Source organism: Macrobrachium rosenbergii, chromosome 5, assembly GCF_040412425.1.
Source record: "Macrobrachium rosenbergii isolate ZJJX-2024 chromosome 5, ASM4041242v1, whole genome shotgun sequence".
In the NCBI taxonomy this organism is placed as follows: domain Eukaryota; kingdom Metazoa; phylum Arthropoda; class Malacostraca; order Decapoda; family Palaemonidae; genus Macrobrachium; species Macrobrachium rosenbergii.
In genome coordinates this window covers 66,425,157-66,448,416 of record NC_089745.1, presented here as the reverse complement: position 1 = coordinate 66,448,416, position 23,260 = coordinate 66,425,157, and the positions used below count along the sequence as shown (strand labels likewise).

General features: G+C 44.2%; 1 long non-coding RNA gene across 1 annotated transcript in view; it reads left to right on the top strand.

Moving 5' to 3' along the window:
• The first annotated feature begins 456 nt into the window (after nucleotides 1-456).
• Nucleotides 457-23,260, top strand: part of LOC136838867 (uncharacterized) — a 161,396-nt gene continuing 138,592 nt past the window's right edge. Inside the window, exon 1 of the long non-coding RNA XR_010853147.1 lies at nucleotides 457-606. This is a non-coding gene — a long non-coding RNA (uncharacterized lncRNA). The remainder of the gene's footprint in view (nucleotides 607-23,260) is intronic.

Genomic DNA, 23,260 nt, shown 5'->3' with positions numbered 1-23,260 from the left:
GTAAATATTTGGCGGATTATTAAACAGACATTTCTGATATATAAAGTTATATCGAGGTATTATCTAACCTCGTGTCTTTGCCCTCTGTTGATTTAATTTTATAAGAAACCTGTACAAATATTCACTTCTGTCGAGCTTGTTTTACTAAACGTTGCTTAGTCTGTCCACCTATATGATGGATTAATAAAACCATGACTAATTTCCACCTCTATCGACACTGTTAAACATTCTTAGTCTATCCCTCTATTTGAGGAATTAATAAAACCTTTACTAATTTTCACTTCTATGGAATATGTTAGAAATTCTTAGTTTAACAGTCTACCCATCTATTTGATGAATTAATAAAACCTTTACTAATTTTCACTTCTATGGAATATGTTGGAAATTCTTAGTTTAACAGTCTCTTCATCTATTTGATGAATGAATAAGAGATGCCATTCACCCGCGATATTCGGTTATACCTCTTTGCGGTGTCGTTGAATCAAACTGTCTTACGTAGGCCTAGTGTCAAATTTTTCCGCATCTCCATCTCAGAACGTGGTTGGCTCTGAGAGTCGACTCGCCTAGTAGTGGAAATTTCTACCATAATGACTTTAACTTATAGAGGTAAGCTGTGTTAAAGGTTCAGTACAGACATTTCCTCTAAAACGATATCGATAAACTTTTCACAAACAAGTCCATGTAGGAGCCGAGTAGCCTAGGTTTTGAGGCACAAACAAAATTTACGGTGAAATTTTCTTTTAAACCATCACTACATTTTGGGCTTGAAATTATGATTTTCCTGTTTTAATGTTTCCAGTGAACATTTCTGACATGTGTTTAGTGAGCAGGTAAGTAGGTGTGAGAGAGTGGACCCCACCCTTATATCCTACAATTTGTGGAAACCACATTTGGAAAGGGGGTTTTTGGGTGGGGAAAAGGTAGAACTGTAGGGTAGCTCCGCGTCGCCGACGGCACTATAACTTGACTTTTTCTACAGTTTTTTGGTTGCTAATTATGAATTTACCTTTCATGTATGGCGCTTGAGTCTAATTAACCTGTAATTAACCCCCGAAGTCCATCCAACAAGGAGTTTCCATACGCGATCTTCACAAGACAGAGCACGGCTACGTCTGTTTCGAACGGTTCATATCCTGTCCGGCAAGTGCAATAACCTGTTAACGTATGGGTACCCAACCCCTGGGGCCAGTACTAAACACAGCGAAGGGACATTCCATTTGGCCGACAACAAACAGATGCACCGCCAGTATCAGAACCCCTAAAAGTGTAGAAAAAACCAGTTGAAAAGGTAAAAACAGGCGTGGAGCAAATATGTAGAATTACCTGGGAAAACATAAAATGATAAACACAAGGATTAATTTAACCTAACCTAGTGGGTTGCATCCTTACCTGGCTGGGTGGCTTGGGCCCCCATGGACTCTCACCTAACCTAATCGTGGATGCTAGACCCCCTACATAGGTTTAGATCCCCTAACTGTGTTCTTTCCTAGCCCAGGGGAGGAACTAGGACCCCACCTAACCTAACCTAGCCCACTGGGTTCCTACCTAGTTCTTCTTCCTAACCTAACCTAGGAGTCCATGTCCTTACCTGCCCCACCCTGCCTCCCCCCAGAACCCCAACCCCACCTAACTAACCCTACGGCACTTTAAATGATTATTTATAAGGTTGCTACCTAACTAAACACACCTAAGCCTAACCAAAGGTACCAGGTCCTTACCCTAGTGCATGAAATTAGATTGAAAACATCCTATAAACTTACCTTAATATGAATTGGAACTATGAGTAGGATTGCTGTCTTCAGACTGGTCAGGATCTTCCTTAGATGTTGAAGGCTGCTGGGTGTCAGACTGTTGAGGGTTAACCATAGGTTCATGAACAAAATTAAATTCCATGGTGGAAGGGGGCGTTGTTTAAAATAATGTAAGGAAGATTTGCACAGTGGACACAGCATTGAATTCGTAAAACACTTTCCCGAAGGATAACAATATCTTGTGAGCAAGAATGAAATTCTGTATGGCATTTAGCAATACTGTAGTCAAAATAATTCACAAAGCAAGGACGACACAGTTGAGCCACAGGTGCCATGATTGCAAGGTGAAGCTAGATTGTTGAAGGAATGCTTAATTTTCTAATTCCTACATAACTTCTGAAACTAGTAACAAAACAACCAATCACATTTCAGCATTTTATCATAGGCCCATATTACCAAGAGATGTTCCTGATATATAGTTCATGCTTCCTCACAGTGTACTCAAACAAAATACGATTGGGAACTGCAGCCCCCTGACAGGGCTAACATCAACAAAGATCTTAGAAAATATCCAAGTATGTAGTAACATTTGTTAGAACAGTTTGGTTATTTAATGGGAACTTAAGATCACAACATAAAAACTTCAAAATTTCCTGGTGACTTTAAAATCCTAGTTTTTGAGGGCTTGAGATAATCATAGCCTACATACTAAAAGGTACAGGATATGGGTTAGTAAATTTCACTTCAGACCATAATAATGATTAATTTTGGAGATACTGGACCACCCTTTATATCTTAAAATTTGGGTAACAACAATGGGAAAGCATGGTTTTTTTGGATGGGAGAAAACACAAAGTGAGTGAGATACAAGGCTGGAATTAACCTAACCTAACCTAGGGGGCTAGGCCCTTATTTAATCTAATCAGTGGGACAGATCCTTACCTAGATATGGGGGATCTAACCTAATGTGACCTAATTGTAAATTAAAATAAAGGTTGTGAGAAGCTAAGCTAACCTAGAGCACCAGGGCCCCTTTGATTAGGTTAAGTTTCATTAATTCCCTCCTTGGATTTCCCCTATTTTGTGTTTTCTCTTACCCTGAATTTCTACTCTCCCACTCCCTGCCCTAAAACCCAGCTCTCCCACTGTGGCCCCCTCAAATTCAAGGTTATAAGGGGGTGAGGATCTAGTATCTCTAAAACTACTCAATTGCTAACAAAAGAACCTCGGAATTGTTCAAAGCACACAGTACAACACAGGAAAATTATATTTTCAAGTAATGCATGCATGCAATAATGATTGAAAGTAAAATAATATCTGTGATTTAATGCATGTGTGTCTTTTTAAGTTAAACAAGGTAATGACTGTGACATCCAAAAGACAAGTAGGTTAATTTTTACTTCAAACCATAATTGCATTCTGGAGTTGAAAGTGCTGTGTGTGTGTGTGTGTGGTTTGAATGGTTCATACGTTAAGCTTGTTAGCAAATACAGTAAATAGTTTTAGAGATACTGGATCACCCTTTATATCCAACAATTTAGGTACCACAGGAGGAAAGTGGGTTCTTTGGGTAGGAGAAATAAAAACCCGGATGGCTATAACCTTAGCCTAACCTTGGGGCTGGGTCCTTACCTAGCTGGGGGACATCACTCCCCTGGATCCCCTCATACCCTAACCTAGGCCACTGGGGTCTTACCTAGCTGGGGGCCTTCCCCCCTTGGACTCCCTGGACCCTCCACCTAACCTAACTTAGGGTGCTGGATCCTTACCTAGCCAGGGGCATGCCTTGCCCCTCCAGGACCCACCCCCACCTAACTTAGACACTGTAAATTAAATAAACAATAGGGTTTCAGTCTAAACTGAACCCAACCTAACCTAGGGCACAAGCCCCTCATCTGGCTAACCACAAACACAACTAGGTACAGCCAAAGTCCAATTATCTGGAAAACCTACTGGTTTGAGATTTGGATCAGAATGTCCCATTCTGGATTAATACTGCTGGCTCGGCATCATTCCGCTAACTGCCGCACTTTTAAAATAGTTAAGAGCACCTCCATAGTTTAAGTTTCACATTACCAATTGACATGATGAAAATAGCTTCTCACTCATCTTCGCTTTGCCAGTAAAAAACAGTATTTTAATTTTTTTTCATTACAGCCCACTCTTCTAATATCTGGAATTCCTATGCTCAGAGTTCAGGAATGCTTCAAAAAGTGCAAATGAACGCATGCAAACCTTGTTGAAAATGACGGAAAAAGCTGGACTATATTATGCAAATCTTTGTAGATGAAATGAGCTTTTATAACTGTAAACAACGTTTATTTTGAAATGAACGCAACAGTACATATGGACATCATGAAAATCAAGATGATTTACATTGTGTACAGGCGTTTATTTTGCCCGGGAGTGCATTCGAAAAATGATAATGTACAGGCAGTCTGCAGGTTACGGTAGGAGTTCCATTCTAGCAGCATGCCTGAAGTCAGAAATTGCCATAACCTGGAACATCTCAATAAAAATTAATAAAAATGAGAGAGACAGAGAGAGACAGACTTATGTAAACCTGGGGAAAGAAACAGGTTTTTAAGCTTTGACCTGGTAATAAACCAGTTTTCTCCCCCCCTTATAGGAGGGACCTCCTTATAGTGAACCCTCCTGGTGGCTACAGCTCCTTAAACCGGTTTTCTCACCTCATTATAGCGCCTACAGTTGTGCTGCTCAGAATCCTAGTGATGGTGCTTTCGACACTGTAATCCTAGTTACGGCACCGTAATCTACATCCGTGACACCGTCTCCGGCTCATGCTGATCGACACTGGGGCAGTGCGGTCAGTGTTTCCGCCTTCCAGAGAGGACCGCAGATGCCCGCTGGACCTGGCTGCCTCCCTGACAGTGGCCAACTGGTCCCCATCCTCTCCTACAGCACCAAGCTCTTGTCGGTCTCCATCCTGGGCCGGAGATACAAGTGGAACTTCATCGTCGCAGACGTGAGGACCCCACTCCTGGGCAGACTTCCTGGCCCACTTCAGACTGGCAGTCGACGTCGGCCGCAAACGCCTGCTGGACACTGAGTCCTGCCAGTCCCTGCCCCTGGCGCCGGGCCCCAGTGCGCCCACAGTCTGTTCTGTCGCTCTCCACCAATACACCTCCCTCCTGAAGGAATTCCCAGAGGTATTCAGGCCCGAACTTCGTCAGGTGCCCGGGGCCCCTGCCAAACACGGAATATATCAACACATCAAGATGAGGGGCCCCCGATGCATGCAAAGTTCCGGAGGCTTCCCAACTCAGCGCCTTCAGGAGGCCAAGAAGGCCTTCGCCAAAAGAGCGTATGGGCATATGCAGGAAGGCCCCCAGCCCATGGGCCTACCCCCTTCACATGGTGCAGAAAACGGACGGCTCCTGGAGACCCTGCGCCAACTACAGGTGGCTCAACCTCGCTAGAGAACCAGACCACTACCCTCTCCCAAACATGCAAGACCTAACAGCCTCCTTCCATGGGGCCAAAATATTTTCAAAACTAGATCTTTTAAAATCCTATTTCCAGGTATCAGTAGCTCCATCATCACACCCTTCGAGTCCTACTTCTTCACCTTCTCCACCTTCAGCCTGAGGAACACAGGGGCGACTTTCCAGAGACTGATGGACAGCATCCTGGGAGACCTGAACTTCTGTGTCTGCTACATCGATGATATCCTAATTTTTTCCAGGTTCCACAAGGAACACCTTTGGCACATCCGGAAGGTCCTGCAGCACCTGCAGGAGAATGGCCTTGTCGTCAGGTTCGACAAGTGCACCTTCAGCGTCGATAGGGTTGACTTCCTGGGCCATGAGATATCTCCGGGAGTCATCCGCCCACTGGCATTGAACGTCGAGGCCATCGTCAGGTTCCCCACCCCTACTTCTGTCAAGGGCATACAAGAATTCCTCGGGATGGTCAGCTACTACAGGAGGTTCATCCCTGGGGTCGCGCATGCCATGGCCCCCCTGACGGAGATCCTGAAGGGCCATCCGAAGACCTTAGTGTGGGGCCCCGACTAGCAGCAGGCCTTCTCCCTGACAAAGGCTGCCCTCACCAAGATGGTTGCCTTTGGCCCCCAGGACCCCAACGCCCCCCTTCAGCTAACAACGGACGCCAGCAACGTTGCCTGTGGGGCCGTCCTGGAACAGGTCGTCAATGGAGCCCCTCAGCCCATCGCCTTCCTCAGCAGGAAGCTCAGCCCCACCGAGTCCCGCTACAGCACCTTCAACAGGGAACTATCGCGGTGTACCAGGCGGTATGCCATTTCAAATTCCTCCTGGAGGGTACGCCCTTCACAGTTTGGACGGACCACCAGCTGCTGGTCCACGCCTTCACAAAGCTGGGGGATGCATGGTCCTCCAGGCAGCAGTGGCACCTCGCGGCCATTGCAGAGTTCACCTGCACCATCAAGTACCTCCCCGGCAGGAAGAACCCAGTAACTGACACCCTCTCGAGGATGGAAATCAACGCGGTGCAGCTCGGGATTGACTACAAGGACCTCGCTCGGGAACAGGCCACCAACCCAGAGATTCCAGCTTACCGCACCGCCATCATGTCGTTGAAGTGGAAGGACATGCCCCTGCCCCCTGGGGGGCCAACGCTGCTGAGTGACATAAGCACTGGCCACCCCTGCCCACTGGTGCCCACTTCCTGTCGTCATCTGGTCTTCGACGTCATCCACAGACTGTCCCACCCCTCTGGCACAGCCAAACTGTGGCAGACCGTCTCTGGCACATGGAAAGACGCAACGCCTGGGCCAAATTCAGTGCCAGACCAGCAAAATAGGGCAGCACACCGAATGGGGGGTGGGCAACATGCCCCAGCTGGGAAGATGCTTCAGGCACATCCACGTCGACATATTGGGTCCTCTTCCCCCATCAGGAGGAGCCAGATACCTTCTGACAGTTGTCGACCGCTCCACCAGGTGGCCCGAAGTGACGCCCATGGAAGAAGCCATCTCCAGTGTGTGTGCTAAGACCCTCCTCTCCAGCTGGATCAGCTGGTTCGGTGTCCCGGACCATATAACCACGGACGGGGGCCCAGCATTCCTGTCCGAGCTGTGGACTGCCCTGGCACGCCTGCTGGGGACCACTCACCACAGCACCACTGCCTACAACCCCACAGCCAATGGATTGGTGGAAAGGTTCCACAGGTCCCTGAAGGCGTCCCTCATGGCTCGTTGCACCGCCAACAACTGGAAGTACCAGCTGCCTGGGTCCTCCTCGGGCTGAGGACCGCCCCCATAGCCAACGGCGACCCATCCGCAGCAAAAGAAATTTATGGAGAGTCCCTCAGAGTCCCAGGTGAACTCATCACGGAGGAGCGGGACAACCTAACAACACAGAGGCTCCATGACAGAGTCGGAAAGTTTGCCCCCTGCTGGCGGATGTATACCGACAGGACGTCCCCCTTCATGCCTCCTGGTCTATCTCCACCACCCACATCTTCGTCAGGAACGACGCCGTATGCCCACCCTTAACCAGGCCCTACAGGGGGCCTTTCCTCGTACTGGAGAGAAACAAAAAGGCATTCCGGGTGGCCATCCACGGGAAGGACGACTGGGTGTTGATAGACCACCTCAAGCCCGCACTCCTGGAGGAAGAAGTCGTGGCACCCCCCAAAGCCACCTGCAGGAAGCGGTGCCCCCGTAAGGCCCCGGGCCTAGGCAGGGGAGCAACCAACCACTCCCATACTCAAGGCACCGGAGAAGTCGAGCGCACCCCCCAGCTGACATCGAGGAGACGTGGCCCTCTCCGCCGCCCCAGCAGATACCTGCTTTGATCAGACGTTACCTACGTCGGGGGGGGAGGGGTTATTGTAAATTCCCCACTCAATGGGTTTTCTATGAAGAACCTCCCGTTTTCTATGGTGCCTTCACAGCTGACCCTAGGTCGTGGTACTCAGCATTATTATTATTATGTAATTGTACAATTATTACCTATTCATTTTTGCCCTTATATATAGTGTATGTGCCAGAGTATTTTTGTGTTTAATCTACTATTGTTAATCATCAAGTTATCTGTATGTACCTGTCCTGTTTTGTGTAGAGAATAGTTTTGACCTCGGGTCACTTGTATATTTTTTGTACTGACTTCCATGTATATGCCGACGTAAGCACACCGCTTTATAAGCGGTCCACTTCCTCAATAAACTAGCAGTTTATGTCTACCTGCTCCTTCTTTCGCATCCTCTCACGACTGCCCATTCGCGCATCTATCAACAAAGCCTGAGATTTATGCACCCAAAATATTCTCTTTTTATGTCATTTATCATAGATACTACATCATTGCTTGAGAACAAATTTTCTTTTCATCTTCTATTTTGTTGCTAGTACGTGTAGGCCAATTATAAGTTTGCATGTCCGTATTGCTCGCGTGTGTAGTAGGCTAGCTATGCAGCGCATGTTTGCATATGTGTCTGGTGATGGTTTCTGAGCTTATAGAGCACACAAAGTACAGTACCTGCTGTACTGTATCTATTAATCTAAAAACTATCTTAAAGTTTTGTAAGGTAACTAAGGTGCTACGACAGAAACAAACTGTAGAAAAAATGTAATACAGGAAATATTTATGAAATCTCTGTGTAGACGTGTGTATGTACGTTTTTATTGGTACCGATTTAGTTTAATACAGTAATAAGATAATTAGAAAAACCTCAGTTGTCGAACAAAAAAAAAAAAAGAATACGAATAAGATCGTCTGCCAAGGTAATGTGGCAGCTGGAATGGTTCACTACTAAGCACTTACTCTCTCTCTCTCTCTCTCTCTCTCTCTCTCTCTCTCTCTCTCTCTCTGAGTCTGAGGTACAACAAAGGTTAAGCTTAATGCCTCTCCACATACGCGCTATAAAAAATTGCATAGCGTAATCTGTTTCACAGCTCGCTCTCTCTTTCTCTGGAAACAACTTTTGTGTGTGAAGTTACTAAGATGCTACAAGGGGAAAAAATATGATGATGCCTAACTCGCAGTTGGTCTGTTTACCCATGACATGTAGACACAGTGTTCTGTATAGGCTAAGAAAGGGTTACTATCTCGCTAGTAAGTATATGACAATAGTATCTTTTATAACAGTCTGTATTGTTACGTATTCTCACACGACGTAGTGATAGCAAGAGCAGTGAAATGGGTAATCCAATGAGTTTACCTTGCCTAGAACTAGGTCATGGTTAAAAATTTTCCCAAACAATTTTAAATTAAGCAATTTCAAATATAATGATAAGGCTTAAATATTAATCTTACTAAAAACAACGTAAAAAATCATAACTAAAGTCAGTGATAATCAAGGCTGATTCTAATTTTAAACGGTATTTTTAAGGGCCATCTGTTGCTCCAGCAAATTTTTTTAGTCCGGCACCATGTCGGTCCGTTGATGCCGGAATATTATACTTGTGCTGTACTTATCTAGTGAGTGATGTTGTAAAGGCACCTACAGAGCTGTCTGCGAAGTCTTCACTGAACGCGTCATTTGCTAAGTCTCCGCTGAGCAAGTTTTCTATGGTGGCATCCCATTTTCTTCACCTGTACAATTGGTCACGCCTGACGTGCCAGGTCACGCGAATTCAATCATTTAAACTATGTATATATTTGTTACCTGTTGTCAATTGTGTATCTTGTATTTCTTCGTTCACAGGCATCAAGATTATATCCATATTTGAATTCTGTCTGTTTTTATGTTGTAAAGTGTACTCGCTCGCTGTATATTATTGTTAATTATTATCGACCTCAGGTCACCCTCGATCTCATTTGTTGTGGCATGGCGCCAGTCAGCTGCTATATAAACTGCCTGGATCTTGAATAAAGTAGCAGTTCTCTTTTACCTGCTCGTTTTCTTGCACCTCTTACCGTGGTGACCCCCGGAGTAGTCCTGGAGCCATTAGTGGACCCATACGGTGACTCAGTCTTGGCTCCAGGAACCTACTCACGCCCTTAGCAGACTAACGACGGCGCTGTAATCAGCGTTTGGGTGTGCTGACTCTCGTCGGCAAAATCACCAGGGTCATTAACGGACACACACGGCGCACTTCTGAGTGCGTTTTGACGCGAGTACCCCACTCCAGTTAAGAGGGCAAAGAGCGAGCATGGACGTGGACATCCCCTCCCTCGTGCAATTAACCGCGAACCTCGCGGATTCGGAGGTCTACCTTCCTCCCATCTCACCTGCGCCCGCCCCCGCACCGAGGCTCTCACGCTCCTCAACACCCATGCCCGCGCCCCGCACACTCTCCGGCCCGGCAGCACAGTCACGAGCTGCCCTGTCCATAAAGCAGGGGAACCCAACGACGTGGCTGTATAGGGTCGAGAGCCAGTTCAGGATAGCAGACCTTACCGACGAAGTGCTGCAAGCTGACACAGTCCTTAACGTCCTGCCGGAGGAGATCTATAGGAAACTCGTCCAGCGGGTGTCCGCCGCACGCCCCCTCACATACCACCTCCTGAAGAAGGCCCTCCTCGAGACGTGCTCCCTACCAGTCGCCGAGCGGGCCACCCACGCCATCGACCTTGCCGTCAACCCGCGGCGGGATTTAAGCACGTTGGAGTCATGGGGCATGATCGAAGACCTGCTCTCACTCCCAGACTTCGACGGCAGCAAAAAGCAGCAGGAAGTAAGCTTGTTGCGGGAGATCTTCCTTTGCCAGCTCCTCCCGGAGGTCCGCACCCAGATTCCTCAACCCTACACCATGCCCCTCGACGTCCTCATCCAAACGGCGCAACATCTGACGGACTACGTGAAGGCAACGAAGTGGTTAACAGCACCCACACTACCAGTGAACTCCATCCAGTAGGAAGAAGGCGCGGAGCAGGAAGTCAGCGTCGTCACCAGAAGGCGCCCACTGAACCACAACAAGTGGAGTTCCCCGGGCCTATGCCACTACCACAAGTGGTTTGGCAAAGATGCCCGGAACTGCCTGCCGCCCTGTTCATTCACCCGTTCAAAAAACGGGCGAGGCGGCGGCCAGCAGGAAAGACCGCCATGGCAGCCAAAAAACCCAGGGGCCCAGAATCATTAGGCTTCTACGTCCGCGACACCGTCTCCGGCAGGATGATGCTGGTCGACACGGGGGTCATTAGATCGATCTTCCCAGCATCCAAGGAGGACCTCAAGTGTGAACCGCCTTGGCACACCAGGATCCCAGCGCCCCCCCTCCAACTGACGACGGACGGCAGCAACGTCGCCTGTGGTGCTGTTCTGGAGCAGGTCATCAACGGCGTTCCCCAGCCCATCGCCTTCTTCAGCAAGAAGTTCAACCCTGCAGAGGCCCGCTACAGCACCTTCAACAGGGAACTCTGCGCAGTGTACCGAGCAGTCCGGCACTTCAAGTTCCTCCTGGAGGGGACACCCTTCACAATCTTCACGGACCACCAGCCGTTGGTTCATGCCTTCACTAAGCAGGGGGACGCATGGTCTTCCAGGCAGCAGCGACACCTCTCGGCCATCGCCGAATTCACCTGCTCCGTTAGGTACCTCCCCGGCAAGAAAAATCTTGTGGTGGACGCCCTCTCCAGAGTCGAGCTGAACGCGGTGCAGCTCTGGGTAAATTATGAAGACCTCGCCAGGGAACAGGTCGCGGATCCAGAAACCCCAGCCTACCGCACCACCGTCACGTCCCTGAAGTGGAGGGATGTGCCCCTCACCCCCGGAGGCCCAAGTCTCCTCTGCAACACTAGTACTGGCCAATCCTGCCCCATAGTTCCAGCCTGCCGCCGCCGCCAGGTGTTCGACATCATTCACGGCCTCTCACATCCCTCTGGCAGATCAACGGCCAAGCTGCTGTCAGGGAAGTTCGTCTGGCATGGTGTGCAGAAAGACGCCAGGACCTGGGCGAAACAGTGCCTGCAGTGCCAAACCAGCAAGGTGGGACATCACACACAGTCCGGGGTAGGCGAGTTCCCGCAGCCAGAGCGGCGCTTTGGCTACATTCATATCGACGTCGTTGGGCCCCTTCCCCCATCAGGCGGGTCCAGATATCTCCTGACGGCGGTAGATCGCTCAACGAGGTGACCTGAAGCCACACCAATGCAAGAAGCCACCGCCAGTGCTTGTGCCGAGGCCCTGCTCTCCAGTTGGGTCAGCCGCTTCGGCGTCCTGGACCACATCACAACCGAGAGGGGCCCCGCCTTCCTGTCCGAGTTATGGTCCGCCCTGGCTCGGCTGCTGGGGACAACACATCACACCATCACGGCTTACAACCCAGCGGCCAATGGCTTGGTCGAGCGGTTTCACAGGTCCCTGAAGGCGTCTCTCATGGCCCGCTGCACCGCCGAGGACTGGAAATATCAGCTGCTGTGGGTCCTCCTCAGCTTGAGGACCGCCCCAAGGGCCGACGGTGCCCCGTCCGCAGCTGAGAAAACCTACGGCGAGTCCCTCATGGTCCCGGGCGAACTTGTGACAGAAGATCGCCACAACCCATCGCTGCAGAGGCTCCACAACGTGGTTGGCAAGTTCGCCCCCTGCAAGCGGACATATACCGACAGGTCGGCCACTTTCACACCGCTGGGACTGGCATCCACCACTCACATCTTCGTCAGGGATGACGCCGTCCAACCGCCACTGACCAAACCCTACAGGGGCCCCTTCCGCATGCTGGAGTGGAACAACAAAGCGTTCCTGCTTGCACTTTCTGGGAGGAACGATTGGGTGTTGATAGACCGGATCAAGCCTGCCCTCCTGGAGGAGGACACAGATGTCACCGCAGCGCAACCCCTGGCTGGTCATCCTTCGCCGCAACCATGTCCCCGAAAGCAGCGGGCGCGCGGACGCCCCCGAAAAAGCCCGCCCTCAACCGCAGTCAGGCAACCTCACGCACAGGGTGCTCCCCCATTGTCCTCACGCAGCCGTGGCACCATTCAGCGCCCCAGCAGATACGCAGACTGATCAGACGCGTCCCACGTCTTGGGGGGGGAGTATTTGTAAAGGCACCTACAGAGCTGTCTGCAAAGTCTCCACTAAACGCGTCATTTGCTAAGTCTCCGCTGAGCAAGAGTTCTATGGTGGCGTCCCATTTTCTTCACTTGTACAATTGGTCACGCCTGACGTGCCAGGTCACGCGAATTCAATCATTTAAACTATGCATATATTTGTTACCTGTTGTCAATTGTGTATCTTGTATTTCTTCGTTCACAGGCATCAAGATTATATCCATATTTGAATTCTGTCTGTTTTTATGTTGTAAAGTGTACTCGCTCGCTGTATATTATTGTTATTTATTATCGACCTCAGGTCACTCTCGATCTCGTCTGTCGCGGCATGGCGCCAGTCAGCTGCTATATAAACTGCCTGGATCTTGAATAAAGTAGCAGTTCTCTTTTACCTGCTCGTTTTTTTGCACCTCTTACAATGTCATTCTAAAAACTTTCAATAAACCTTACGGTAACCATGAACAGAACTTTCAGAAGTACCGTAAACATGTCAGAATACATCCAGGTCTTTCACTCTTGTATTTTCCTCCTCCCAAAAACCTGTTTCCCCACTGGTCCCACATAATTGTAGGATGCAAGGGGTTCCAGTATCTTTAAACTTAAATTCTTATTGAAACTAATATCAGAATAATCCTAACGAAAAAAAAAAAGGTATAAGGACAGGAGTCACACATCTGCTCAGGATGAACAAAGACTACGAACTAAAGCCAGTTTTTTACAGCAATCCGTGACTTAAATTCCCACAGAATTGATGAAAATTAAAACAAAAGACCATTCCTCAGCATTGCTCACATACCCTGGAGAAAATTATCAAAAGATGTTCCAAATACGCTAGCCATCTGTACCCACAATGTACTAGGACAAACAAAGTTCAGTTGGGAGCTCTGCTCAAGTGACCCTGGTAATATAAGCAAAGAACTTAAAAAGTTCAATTAGGTAATAACATTTGTTGGTAAATATCTCGGTAACAGTAAATTTGCGACAGATTTTAGTTTGAGTTTTGTATTAAGCTAAGTCAGCAGGCACCTCTTCAGAACCGAGATGTGGTTGGGATGTATATCCTCAAGTAAGCCAAAAAATTAAAAAGCTCTGGCAGTCCCTTTGGGAAAATATTGCAATAAATAAGAAAATTGGCAGTATACGTTATCAGTGTCTCCTTGATCATATCCCTATATCCCAAGGAGACAAGAAACATTTTTGTACCGTCTGAGGTTTGGGACATCCAAGACACACTTATGGGTTCTTGATGTCAGGCGAAAATCCTCCATTTTGTGAGGACTGTGTGGTGTCCTTGACTCTCAGGCATTTGCTGGTCGAATTCCCCAGTCTTGGGGATCTAAGACGTGGGTTCCTCACTTGGAGACGCTACAGAGATGGACATTTCATCCCTGATACGATTCTCGGGATGAATTGTAATATAGGGCAGTTATGTATCTTTGTTAGGGAGGCTGTCCTCCTCAACAAATTGTAAATCTTATACATATAAAGTAGGTGTGCATGTATTGATAGTACTGTATATATGAACAGATATGATTATATATATATATATATATATATATATATATATATATATATATATATATATATATATATATATATATATATATATATATATATATATATATATATATATATATATATATATATATAATGGTATATGATAATTTGACTCCTGGTAATTTCGCTCCCGGTATTTTGACTCTAGTAATTTGACTCTGGTTAATCTGACTCCCAGTTAATTTCACTCGGTAATTTCTCTCCCAATATTAGAAGAATGCAAAATTCATTAAAAACCTGTTGAAAACCTATTATCAGTGCAAAACTTGAAATTAATATTTGTAATATAAACAAGTAAATATAAATATACGAAAATGGAAACAATATTTCTAAAGTTCGCCAATGATGTTTTATTGTTTTGTAATAAAAAAGGTACAATAAAAAGTAAAGCATAAATGTAATCATATCAGGTAAAGTAAGAAATAATAAAAAAGGTGCAATAAAAAAGCAAAGCATAAATGTAATCATATCGGGCTAAAATAAGATGTAAAGTTTTGTAATAAAAAAAGTAAAATAAAATGTAAAGCATAAAAATATTACAAAAAGCTTCAGTAATGATGAAGGTTGTGAGCTATTGCTCGTAAAAAAACCCCATGGTTGTTTCCGGACTGTATGGCTCAATAATAATCTGCAGTCGTTTGTTTATATCTTTATACTTTTTTTTTTTGGTCTTGCAGATCTCGCCCCGATCAAATTTAATCTTTTTCGGTTGTGTTAAGTATTCTTCCCTTTTCAATGCGGTAATTAATTTCCATAGATTCGGATGTCTGCAAGGTAAAGAACTTTGTAGCGCGTTGTGATATCCCTCTAAATGGATATTAGTGCGAGGCATATCCGTTTCAGTTCATCACTTTCACTTTGTTTGGTTTTAAGGATAGTCCTCCACAGGGATCATTCCCTTTGGCGGATATTCCAACTAGCAATGGGAAACAATGGAGAAGTTCTTCGCCGTCTAAATCATCTACCTCTCACGCATCCTGTGTACGATATTTCAAAATAAGTCACAAGCTCTTGTGGAAGATCGTCGTCACCTACAAGCTCTTCGAATCCATCAATCACTTCATCGAAAGGGAGAAAGAGCCAGCGCCGAAAAACATGATTTGAAAGCTAAACTCATTTTCATGATGCTATTTTTCTTTAAAGCCAAATTCACATACTTTTTTGTACACATTTTGAGATAAATGAAGACAACATGAGATGGAAGCACCAGGAAACACACATAAAATGCTATTAATGTGTCCTTTTTCAAAATACATCATAACGTTTTCATGGCTCAGTCCTTGACGTAATTCTGTTAGCTTATTAAAAAGGCGTGTGTAAGATTTTTGATTCTTGTTTGGAAGCAATGCAAACAATCGCGGAACACCAAATGAACCCACTTGAATATAAAGCGCGTACAACTGATATAATATAGTTGGGCAACACAAAAGTTCCATCACCTGCCCAGTGTTTTACATTCACTAAGTCATCAAGCCCTCTATCGGTTGCAAACACAAGTAATTAGTCCGCATCATTTTCACCACTGTCAAACTGCAGAAAAAGTTCGCCACGCTCAAGGAACTTTTATTCATCGGCAGTCTCATCACCTAATCGACTCTGAGGGGCTGGAAGGGCATTTACTTTTGCGTGACGCCAGTTCCTTATATTGCCAATGACACACGAAGAGGAGGGCATGTGAGCCATTTCATTTTCATCAAGCTTTTCACAAAAAGTCGCAATTAATGAACGGGAAGATTCCTGGGAAAAAATTGCTTGTGCCTTCACGTCCGCTAAAGTTTTGCGAACTTTGGGTTTTGAAGCGCGCGAACTATGATAATGTTTACCAGCGTGCTTAATTATGGCATAATCTTCATCGTGTGTCATGGTGTGGACTCGAGCTTCACAGGACTTAATTTCGCATTTCCAGTAAGTCTTAGATCCATCGGCATTTCGTTTCTGTGCTTCATATATGCAATTTTTGTCATCCACAAGTTTCCTCCTTCCACGGCTATTGTTAAAACAGTGAGGCATGGCGTATGTACAGTATATTTCCTTGTTAAGTACCGAATGAGGCAGGGGAGGAGATGTAATTAAATAACTCTTATCAAACTCTGTTCACAACCACAAGCTAAGTCCACAGTCAGTGGAATAGCTCTCAAATAATATTAATAGTGCAAAAATCAATTCATGGGGAAAACGAAACACCACAAAAACACTTAAATTTAATACAAAAATATGCAGATAGAAGTTATTCCTGAACCTCAGAATACAATTATTAATGAACACCAATCAACCTGAAAGATTTATAAACCAACACACTTACCCAATTAAGACAGAAAAAGCAAAGATACATCCACAAAGAGAAGGGGGTTCAGATAGGAGAAGGTATTCGGAAAGTAAGAACAACCTATCAATTACAAACTAATTAATCTAGTGATAATTTCCCTCCTCCGAAACACTGGAGCAGTGGCCGTGATCTCCTTAATCATATATTGCTGTCCACCGTAACACTGGAGTTATAGCCGTGATCTTTTTAGATACTTATATGTCTCTGCGTCCAGAGACAAAAGTGAGGGGGTGAAGTGGTGAAGGCAAATGAATATAATTATGGTACTCGATAGGACCCATCCAACAGCGATCCTACGTCCACAAGGATGATCCTCCAGGAAACCCGGGACGTCCAAATGAGACCAATCAAAGATCGCCTGACTAATCCAAAAAATATCATTCACTTATACCTTGGCTAAGCGAGAGCCCCTCGACATTTACTGAGCCGAGGGTGAGGCTGGATGAAGTGTAATCCTTTAAGTAATAGTACATCCAAGCAGGCGTTACGTAGCAAAATCAGCAGTCACCAGGAGTAATAAGGCTCAGAGATCAACTGACTCCTTCAGTCGAAAGAATCTCCGACACCGCCATGGTGACAGCACCACTCGCTCACAAAAATATGAAAAGACAGAATGGTCATTAGTGACAATTACTAAACAGACAAACCACCGGGGAGGAGGAAAACAAACTAAATGGATAATAATACAGTTCATATGCTTTACAAAAACTAGAATAAAATGACTAATTATAAAATAACACAACAAAGTGACACCTCCTCTCCCAAAAAAAAAAAAATATATACATATATATATATTTTTTTTTACAGTAAATAACTTGGAATATTAAAAAAAAAAAAAACTAAATAGTCATTGAAAAGACCGACAAGCCAAACACAAGGTTTTATGCAACCCTGTAAGGAAAAAACAAAGGTATGAATTTGCAAAAAAAAAAAAAAAAAAAAATAAAACTTACAAAACCTGATATCCAACAGGAGGGGTGGCAAAGGAACAAGGATGCAGCTCACAAAGGTATCTAAATTAAAATATCATTAATACAATGGAAAATCTATAACACAGAAAACCTCAAAAACCATTGCTAAATATATTATTTTAAACCCAAGAGCTTCAAAACTCTCACATAAGTATACGCATAATTAAGAGCTACAATGCTCTAATCCGGACTCCATATAGCCTAACTGTTCATAGGTCATAATTTACACACTCAACGTTGTTTCACTTTGTTTCACATCGCTCATTGCAACAATGTTCAGCGAACAATAGTCCTGATAACACAGTGACAACACTATATCACTATAAAAGTGTCCTACCGAATACATACACTAACACTGGACAACACAGAGAAAACCAACACAGTTTTCCCCTGCGCAATCCTAACACACAAAATTTCGTGAAGCGTAATTATGCCTGAAAACCAAGAATGCCGGATTAGTAGCTGTCCGCTAACAATGTAAATTCTCCGATTAATATCCTAATCACCAAATTAATCACCTCAGCGTATTATACCATGTGCCAAAGACCAACAAATACCAACATCATTGTATACCAACATCATTATATCATACTTTTCAGTAACAATTTTACGATATTACCCATTTGTTTCTTACAAACTCATTCCATAACGCATTAGAAGTACTTCACCAACCTTCATTACAATAAACATTGTCACAAAATATAAACACCGAGTAGCACCTTCTACCTTTACCTAAGACCTCAATATTAAACTAATCTTAATTTTATAGCCCAAGGCATTTAGAGAACTCCTGTAAAGGAAAATTATAATTAATACTGTTATACACTCATCTACTCTTACAATACAAACCTAAGCACCTACTTCAACAGTACACACAATAACAGAACGATACAGATACTACCATAACATCCGCATAGCCCTACATACATGAGAAGAATATATATTAAAACGTCACTGACATTTACCCCCCTCAGTTTTATAAATGATGGGGAACAGCTATCCCCCTTGAGCAATCAAACCTTATTATTACTCAACATTTTGCGAGAGAGAACATCGGCCACAACGTTGTCTTTTCCCGGGACATGAGTTTTCTTCTAGATTCCACTCCTGTAACATGAGGGCTCCAACGCATCAGACGTTGGTTTTTATTTTTTATCTATTGATTGATGATGAAGGTCAAGGGGTTATTTATTTGAAGAAGAATCAAAAGTCATTAATCTTTATTGGAGTTCCTGTGGAAGAAAGATAAATGGAAAAATTATTAATAGCCAGAATGAGTGCGTGAGTGTCTCCTTCTCGACCGATCGAATATTTTCGTTGAGCGAGAACATCAACGTTTTCTTTCCGGGACATGAGTGAACTCTAGATTCCACTCCGTAACATGAGGCTCCAACGCATCAGACGTTGGTTTTTATTTTTGTATCTATTGATGAAGGTCAAGGGGTTATGGTCAGTCATAATCTTTATTGGAGTTCTGTGGAAGAAAGATAAATGGAAAAATTATTAATAGCCAGAATGAGTGCGAGTGTCTCCTTCTCGACCGTCGAATATTTTCGTTGAGCGGAATTCAATTTTTGAGAAGAACGCGACCGGGTGAGAAACGCCTTGCTCGTCGTTCTGTAATAAGACCGCTCCGACACCGACATCACTTGCGTCAGTGGCAAGCGAAAAAGGCAGGTCGAAATCCGGAGCCCTTAAAACGGGGAAACTAAGAAGCACACCTTTTAAACACTCAAATGCCCTTTGCGTTTCAGGAGTCCAATTAAAAGGAACAGTTTTCTTCAGCAAATTAGTGAGCGGATCAGCAATGTCAGAAAAATTCCTTACAAATTTGCGATAATAACCAACTAGACCCAGGAATTTTCTGACATCTTTTCGACACTTTGGTATAGATATTTTCTCAATGGCCTCTACATTGGCTTGTTTAGGTGCCACCTTACCGTCACCAACCTCATGCCCTAAATAGATTACCTTCGCTTTGACAAACTCACTTTTTTCAAATTAATTACTAACCCAGCCTTTTTAAAACCTCAAATAAAGCCCTAATACGCTTCAGATGCGTTTCCCAGTCATCGCTATAAATTACGATATCATCAATATACACAACGCAACCTTCTAAACCATACACCAATGTGTTCATTAAACGTTGAAACGTAGCCGCAGCGTTTTTCATACCGAACGGCATTACACGGCATTGAAATAACCCTTGTGGAGTCACAAAAGCAGATAAAGCCCTGGCCCGTTTTGATAAAGGAACTTGCCAATACCCTTTTAGCAAGTCAAATTTACTGATAAACTTTGATTTTCCCATGCGATCGATACAATCCTCAATCCGAGGCAAGGGATAACAATCTGTCTGCGTGACTTCGTTAACTTTCCTATAATCGAAGCACAAACGAAAATCACCATCAGGCTTTTTCACCAACACTACCGGAGAGGACCATGGGCTTTTACTGGGCTCTATTAAACCATGCTTTAACATATAGTCAATTTCTTTGGCTACTACCTTAGCTTTAAAGGGGTTTAACCTATAAGGGGACTGTTTTATGGGGTGGCATTCCCAACCTCCACGTCATGTTCCAAAATAGACGTACGACCTGGTACCTCTGAAAACAATTCTTTATAACCCATAACCAGTTTTCTTAAAGACCTTCGTTTCTCGCTACTGAGATGGGAGACTAAACCATCAAAGTTCTCCAAATAATTCTTATTACTAGACAAGCAAATTTCATTATCATAATTATCATTATTAAAACCCTCTGAAAAGGAATAAAGATTATTATTATGTGAAACATCATCCGTAATAGCTGCTATCGGAATAACTTTCTCTCTTTCCTTATATGCTTTTAACATGTTAACATGACACAATTGGAAAGGCTTCCTTCTTTCCGGAGTTTCAACCAAATAATTTACCTCACTAACTTTTTTCAAAATTTTCCATGGTCCAGAGAAAGAAGCTTTCAAAGAATTACCGGCAACGGCAAAAGTACCAAAACCCTATCGCCTACTGCGAAATTACGCACTTTAGCCTTTCTATCAAAAAAGTATTTCATCCTTCTTTGACTAGACAATAAATTTTCTCTGGCAAATTTCCAAGCCTTCGACAATTTGTCACCCAAGTTTGTCACATAATCTAACAAGCTGATGTCGGGGATATCACCTTCCCACGATTCTCTTACCACATCAAGAGGACCACGCACACAATGTCCAAAGACCAAATCAAAAGGTGACAAACCTAAGGACTGACTTGGAGCCGACCGAAAGGCAAATAATAAATAAGGCAATTCCTTGTCCCAATCGGATCCATGAGTTAAACAATATTTCTTTATCATTGACTTCAGGGTCTGATGGAACCTCTCCAGAGCACCCTGACTTTCTGGATGATATGGGGAAGAAGTCACATGTCTAATGCCCAATTCATTCATCTTACCTTTGAAATATTTACTAACAAAATTAGTCCCACAGTCTGACTGGACGACCTTGGGCATCCCAAACCTAGTAAAAAAGTTGGTTAGTACTTCTACAATTTTTTCACTCTTAATGGTACGGAGGGGAATAGCTTCAGGATAGCGAGACATTTTATCCATTATAGTGAAAATATATTCATTCCCACTACGAGTCCTCGGTAACGGACCAACTGCATCGATAATGACCTCTTTGAAAGGCTCGGAAACCACAGGGATGGGGCACAAAGGAGCTTTAGGAACAGGTTGATTCGGCTTACCGACTTTCTGACACACATCGCAACTATTAACAAACTTCTTAACGTCTGCTTTCAACTTGGGCCAGAAATAGTTCGCGAAGAGTTTGCTAGTCGTCTTATAAACACCAAAATGTCCAGCCAAACCACTTTCATGAGCCAACGACATCAAACCATTCTTCTGTAAATATAAGGAACCATTATTTGTCTTAATATTTCATGTTCCGAGTTACCAGCCTCCATCGGCCTACTCACCCTGTACAAAATATTCTTAATAATTCTAAATTTAGGTACAGTCAAGTCCGATTCTTCGCCCGACTCAATGGGTAGGTCGCGAAATTCCTTTTTCTGGGCTTTAACAAGTTCTTCCACAGTCCAATTCGGATGATCTCTCAAAATATTAATATCTCCTACAATACTACTACTATTTTCCAAACTACTCAAGTCTACATCAGTTGCAACGTCAACAACTCTAGCACTAGAACGCGTAACTACTGCTACTTCTGGATTGATCAAAATTGGACAAGTCTTATTCTTAAAAGCCACGTCATTCCCCAAAACAATATCAACCCCTTTGACCGGAAACTTATTTACTACTGCCAACTTCAAAACTCCTGAAAAAGAAGGACATTTCAAATGAAAATTTCCGATGGGGTAAGACTCGACTGAATCAGGAAAACGAGACAGCAAAACAAACTCTTTATAATCAAAGTCAAAATCTTTAGGTAACGCGTCCCGTAAGATCAAAGACTGGGCCGCCCCAGTATCCCGTAAAATCCTTACTTCCTTTTCAATGGGCGAATTGACCGACGACACTTTCCCAGTAGACAAATACCTCTCAAAACAGCCTGTTAGTCATTGGTCACTGGGTTTGGTCGGAACAGGATCGCTGTCTTTTCTGCCGACTCCCATCACCGGTCTTCCTCTAGCCTGCAAGGATTTTTTAAAAGCAAAGCAAGAACTCTTCAAATGCCCTTTCTTATTACAATAAAAACACGTAACCTTCTTTTTCCACTCTGGATCATGGGAACCATAACCTCTTTTATCATTATTAACAGAAAAACGTTTAACATTATTAACAGATTCCTGTACCGTAAAAATTATTATTATTATGATTAGGCCGCATAAACGTCTTACTCTTATTATAACCACCTCGACCTGTCCTATCCCATTTCGGTTCTACACTTGTCCCTGATGCTCCTAACTCACTCTTGTGTGACAAATAATATTCATCGCTAGCAATAGCGGCTTCCTGTAAATTGTCGATTTTCAGTTCTTCGAGGTGAACTTTTAACTTATCTGAAACACACCTCTTGAATTCTTCTACATATAACAATTCTTTTAATTTTTCCATGTCATCCACCTCTTTCGATTTAAACCAATCTTCCGCAAATTGTCTTTTTCCCCTAGCGAACTCTACAAAGGTTTGGTCACTACACTTTTGCAGATTTCTGAACCTTTGCCTGTAGGCTTCCGGAACCAACTCGTAAGCTTTCAACACAATAGCCTTAACATTTTCGTAATCTGAGGACAAAGTTTCATCCAAAGTTACATAAACCTTTTGAGCCCTTCCTACAAGTTTACTCTGTATGAGAGTGGTCCAGTATTCCTGGGGCCACTGCAATTTGGCCGCAATTCTCTCAAATGAGACGAAAAATTCCGCAACATTGTTCTCTTGGAAACATGGCACAAACTTAAGGGCCTGCCCCAAATTAATGGCAGGCGTTACCAAACTACCCGGGGAGGCAGGAGGAGAAGAGGGAGCTGCATTTCGCATTTCTCTCTCAAACATTCTTTCTCTCTCTCTCTCCTCAGCCCTAAATTTCTCTAAATTAAATTCTAAAGTTTTCAGTTCTATCTGTTTAGTCAATACCTCCACCGACACCTCAGTCTTCGGTGTTATTACCTCACCCTTTTTAACCATACTGACATAATCATAAACCTGGATTAACAATAGGCCTTTCCTAATAGACACATCATACTCCAACTCCAAATTTTGAGCTACTTGCTCCAATTCACTT